A 6665-nucleotide genomic window follows, 5' to 3' on the forward strand; every position below is an offset into this window, starting at 1 on the left:
GCAATGGAATCCCGATATCAGCGTTGGAAATGGCGGAAATCAACTACCAACTATAACATCAATTCGACGCAGTGATGCCAACAGACAGAGATAGGAAACACGGTCGCCAAGGCAACACAAGCTGTCGTCATCACGCCATGATGGATGCAGATGTAGAATGCATCATGGAAAGAAGACACCATGGGTGTCCAATTACACGCTTGCAGTGATAGCTCTGCTGACTCAAGATTTAAGATTTGTTCATTGGTAATAACTTGAACCACGTTTGCCATTTGTATTACCCTTCCTTCTCATACATTTAATTGAAATGACTAGACATACACTATAGACGTCAGTGTAGGCTGTATTGACTCTAACATAAATACTGTATATTAGCAAAATTCGCTTTAAAATCATTTTTATCCATTTTACCATTTTCATCAAAAATATAACACTTTGGAATTTCTGAAATCTTTATAAATGTTACATTTATTAGTGTATGTTTAATTAATATTTACTTAATGTTATTTTAAATATACTGGTATCTTTTAGCCTGGGTTACCGATACTTTTATTAGAACGCGTCGCGTGTATGAAAAGTCCAGTTAACCGCTAGTTTCGTGACGGTAAAACCGGGCCGCCGCCGGCCGCAAGCTGCTCTCAGGTCAGAAGCACAACTACGAAGACAGGTCATACGGGGTCCGTGCCAATTGGGTTCAATTTTTACCCTGGTACATGTATTCGTATTCGTTCATTCATCTCCATTGACGGTACATGTTGTTAAAATCATACTGGTGTACTTTTTTTTTTTTTTTGTTTGTTCACAAAACAATAGTTGTGTCGCACTACGACGACGCACTCGAAATGACGACAAGAAAGTCAGACGTCGCTGCTCTTTTGTTCGTGTTTAAGACGGTGTGCGTGAAGGTTCAGTGCGTCAGAGAATTAGCAGTAACCTTTCAACGTACGTCCCCCGCCCGAGGGACAGCTTGCCAATGCAGCTGCTACTTGAGTTACGCATTGCACGGAATCCGGTTTCTTGTGTGAAAGATGGCAAACTATTGTGCTTGGCCGAGCTGACATGTTTTATTTACTCCATGAGTCGATGACGCCCGCATGACTCTGAAGACGCTTTGTGACATTGGTGCACGAATCGAAGGCTGTGCATAAAACAAAGTTATTTCATGGACGCCGTATGCTGTACTTAAACCTGCGGGCAAAGTATCAACTGAACTGGTAGACGTCCCGTGTACGTTTCCCAGTTCCACTTTGTCAACAAGAGCGTGTACCATATGTTTACGGAAGTAACGCAGGCGCATCGGAGCATTAAGCGCTTTATGCATTAAGATTTCCGTCGTGACACCACAGTGGACTTGAGCGTCTATACATGTAGCACATGTACTAGCAGCATGTGTTGTCAACTGTTTTATGACAAAAATGTCCCGATTGAATTTTAATAATGACAGTAGGTCACGAATTTCGAAATTATCCCCGAGTCGCGTTTTGAGTGATAACCATTTATTCTATATCAGAACTAACAATGCAGGACTCAATTTCAATGTTTGTCTTTCACCCATATAATAATGATATATGCGGGTTGTTATATTAATGATATGATTGTGCCGTCATCAAAATTTGAACAAGAACGCTCCCCGCGTTCATAAATTTCACACTTCGCCAAATATAATGGACCTATAAAGGAGAACGTTGTCGGAGATCATAATTTAGAAATAGGACGAGAACTAGAAATAAACAATCAAACCAAATAAACATAATATTATCTTTAATGTGTTTAAACTAGTGCACGCAACGCATCGTTTTTTCCTTTCCCTTGTATTTTTGTTTTGAACGAACGAATGTGTTGGTCGTTAAACAATTATCGACACTACAGAACACTTTTATTCACACATCAAAATACAATCTACACATGAAAATGAAGACTACTGTTAATCTAATCATTCTGTAATTATATTGATCTGCCCAATAAATCGAACGTAGAAAAAAACTCATTTATATGCTAATTGTAACTAAAATAATCTAATTGGGCTCCTTGTCAATAGTAATATAATTCCATAATAGTACACAGGCATCTGCAACATTGTATTTTTTACATAGTTGACTGGCTACTTTAATTCATTTGGGAGGGGGGGGGGGATTAGTGATGTCGATTTCATTTTACCGGACCCTCTAGTTTCGCCCCCTCGAGTTAATTTTGTTCTCATTTTTGCTCCGATACAAGCGTTTGTAAGGTTTTTTTTTTTTTTAATTTGTTACGGGGAACAGAAAGCTTTGTTCCGCCTTCTGTTTTTTTTTTTTTTTTTTTTTTTTTTTTTTTTTGCGATTCGTGATTTAGTTTAGTGTTTCTTATTCAAATTACTACATACAGTATCTGACAATGGCTGACAACTGAGAACAACGGTTAATTGGGTATAGCGGAAATGAATACTTTCAATTTATAGCACAACTGAACTAATAAGGTTCAATAGTGCTATAGACATGGTGTGGTGTCTGTCTGTCTGTCTGTCTGTCTGTGTGTGTGTGTGTGTGTGTGTGTGTGTGTGTGTGTGTGTGTGTGTGTGTGTACTACTTAAACTCAAAAAACCGCCAGACCGATTGCCTTGGTATTTGGGTGGGACTTTACTTGTGGTGTCTAATTGCGAAATTATTCAAATCAAAATGATTGCACCTTAAGTCTGTGTTTTGGGTAAAAAATGTAATTTTGGTTAAAAAGAAACATAAACTCTAAAACTGTTAGGCGGATTCGCCTGAAATTTGGTGAAGATGTTGATAGGGGTATTTACACAGAAGATTGCTCATGACATGGTAATCCCAACGGAGATATGCAAATAAGGAATAAAAATGTGATGTTTTGCTAAAAAATCGTTAATTCCAAAAGTGCAGATTTGGCTGAAATTTCTCTGGAATGTTTCTGGGAATGTACAGATCAAGTAATATTAATTAGATAATGACCCCATCAGTGATATGCAAATTTATTGATGTCATTAAGCCATTAAACATTTTATGGGGTGCTTAACATACATTGTAATGTACACAAGCACATACATTGTAATGTAACAAGTGTACGTCAGTGGCACTGCGATTAGGTTGCTTGGAAACATTCTCTAACTAAGTTTAACACAAACTGAACCATAGATTGGTTCAAGGTAAAATGTCTGTCTGTCTGTCTGTCTGTCTGTCTGTCTGTCTGTCTGTCTGTCTGTCTGTCTATCGTGTAGATGATGCAAGGGATTTTGGTATTAAACTTTACCTCTCAAATTTAGTAATGATTCTTAAAGTGTTAGTCTGAAAATAGCGATTGTGTCATACTTACGTAATTGGCCCTAGCAACCACGACCACGCCCTTAGCAACAGTTAAATGATAGGGTTTATTGCAATATAACAATAGGGATGTGTAGGCAATTGTGTAAACATTATTTTAAAATATGCCAATGTCCTTAGCAACAAGACCACGCCCATAGCAACTGATAAACGATGACATATAATGCCAATATAACCATTGATAACACCAGTGAAGGGAAGGCAAATGAATAAACATTCCAAAAATGTATGTAGATATGCCTAGCAACAAGACCACACCCATAGCAACAGTTAAACGATTTTGTATATTGCATATTGCAGCTATAACACCATGGATTGGTAGGCGTCTGAATAAATCTTCAAAAAATGCATGGAAATATGTCAAGAACACATAATCATAATAGAAAATTAAAGTTTACAGTTGTGTTACAATGCTATTGGCGTTTTTACAATCCTGTATATATATGTATACATACATTGTGTCGTCTGATGATCGCAACAGCGTGAAACACTGTGTAACGGCTCCTGTGTATCTTGCTTGATTCTGTGTTATATATATATATATATATATATATATATATATATATATATATATATATATATATATATATATATATATATATATATATATATGAAATTATTAACTTACATTAGTGTTATATATTTGTCCATTTATTTTTTACAAATTTTTTTTGGTGGGAGGGGGGGGGGTAAAAATATTGATGTGAGAAAGTGTACGTACTTTCAAACTTAGTGAAATTTCAGATTGAAAATGACAGTTTGCTCGGCAGTGTACATTCATAAATGATCTTGCATTGTCCCTCAAACCATTCATTGCAGTGAGGTTTTCCTAAAGTGGTCTGAGATTGTGCGAAGGGTAGTGTAAGAAAAATTGTGACAAGTGTGCCGACTACAAAAACCACACCATCTAATGGTTTGTAAATTACCTGTTGGGGGTGACGCCGGGTGTTGTTGCATCGATATCTATCACTTCCACAGACGCGTCAGATCGAACGCTCGTGGTGTTATTTTATTTGCACCTGTAGTAGTCGAATTCATGAAACCCTACTATCCCTGTCTGCCAAACGCATCACTGATCACATAGATTTTCGATCGAACATTCACTGCTTTTTTGTTCTGCTTCGTTGGCGCTCACCAAAGCCCTTACTAAAATACGGCGTTTGAGAATATTAATGACGGAAACTTTTTTACACATCTTGATATGCAAACCATACCAATATAACAAAACGAAGTTCATGGCAATTACAAGAGTTGACAGCATCATTGAAGCGTGCAAAACATCTCCGGGCTCGTTCTTCCAAAGTAACATTTCGAATCCCATCGATTTGGATATAGAAAGAATCACCTGATTCTACGATATTGTTAGGAGTTGTTTCGCGTCTTTATAAAAAGTAGCCTAGAGGAATATATTGTACAGTGATGGGGTACGTGATGTTGTTGGAATAATTACGTAGAAACTAAACGGACGACAGTTTTCAAAACAGTTCTTTTTTTGTCCCACGGGTTTGATTGGCAGTGTTCCACTTCTGATTATAACATGAGGGATAGTATGGGAAATAAAATATGATTAAAGAAGAAAAAAGATGACATTTTTCTATGAACCTGTAGTTATCGTGGTTATATATGATGTATTTTGCAGTGAAAAAGAATCGTGACGATACAACCTCCCCCTCCCCCTTTCGTGTCGCTATCGATAATTTCATCGAGCGTAGTCTATAGTGTAGATTCCAGTTCGATAGTGTTCGACACTAATTTAGTTATCAGTAATTTGGCCAAATAATATATATTGGATTCAAAAGTGCATTGTGTATATGTATTATGATCAAACCAGAACTCGGTTATATTAGCGTTCACTGGTTTGAATTCCATATAACACATCCAACGCTTTCCAACAAAACATCCTTTATATCATATAATGGTTAATTATACGCAATTACCTTGTGATTTCACTCTTACTTACTTTGCAACACAAAAGCATTAATACAGGGGAAGAAGAAAACTCCAAGTTCTCCAATAATCACATTACGTCTTTCTAACATTACGTAACACAAGTGTCACGTGATATAACGAAGTCAAACTCACGATTTGGAAACATTCATATCAGTTATCAATAGATCTTACTTTTAAGACGATCTTCTAATATAGGTATACTTGGGTAAGTAACTGTGAAATGGGGGTTCTGTATTACATGTAATAGATTCGAAGGAGGTATTTCTAGTTTTTAGACCCTTGCCTACTAACATGTCTTCTACAATATTACATTAGAAGAACTCCACTGTGCAGATTCGACAGTCAGGATGGATATACTTGTTTCTGTCTCTTGCAGAGTGGATTTATATATACATTGTAATACAATTGTTGCATATTTCTGTCTTTTGCAGAGTTGATTTATATACATTGTAATATTTCTGTCTTTTGCAGAGGGTATATTATATATACATTTTAATACAATTGTTGCATATTTCTGTCTTTTGCAGAGGGGATTTCTATACATTGCAATACAATTGTTGCATATTTATGTCTCTTGGAGAGTGGATTTGTATAGATTGTTGCATATTTAGGTCTCTTGCAGAGAGGATTTGTATACATTGTTGCATATTTATGTCTCTTGCAGAGGGGGATGTATATACAATTGTTGCCTGTGTCTGTCTCTTGCAGGGGGTGATTTATATACATTGTAATACAATTGTTGCATATTTATGTCTCTTGGGGAGTGGATTTATATAGATTGTTGCATATTTATGTCTCTTGCAGAGGTTGATTTATATACATTGTAACACAACTGTGGCTTATGCGCGTGTCTTTTGTAGAGGATGAATTGATAAACAAGGACAACATGAAACACACCGTGGCAAAGCAACAATTGTGTCTGTTTTGACTGTAGATTCTGCAGAGCTTAATTTCTATTTTTGATATAACAAAAACCCACCGTATTTCAAACATATAAAGGTTAGAGCGATTATTATAGTATTGATTCCGTTGACATAATATGTAATTGAAGAAAAAAATCGTGAGCTGTTTAACACGTACAACATTAACAAACCGTTATCATAATTTACGTTTATTTAAAAAAACAAACCCCACAGTCTTTTGAATAGTGGGATGTGTTACCAAAGCTCAAGCGCAGTGATGACGAATTCAATCAATCACGACGTCACAATCAACTTTGAAAAATAACAACATCAAAACTGTTACAAGCAAAGATGAAAAGGAGAAATTATACATTGATATTGTCAACAGGAAGATGTGTGATGAAGTTTACATTTCGGTCACCGCAGGCAGATCTATGCCAAAACGTAGATGTCTAAATAATTCGATATAAATTATTCAAAATTGCAACCGACCGTG

The sequence above is a fragment of the Glandiceps talaboti genome, chromosome 2 (assembly GCF_964340395.1).
Source record: "Glandiceps talaboti chromosome 2, keGlaTala1.1, whole genome shotgun sequence".
In the NCBI taxonomy this organism is placed as follows: Eukaryota; Metazoa; Hemichordata; class Enteropneusta; family Spengelidae; genus Glandiceps; species Glandiceps talaboti.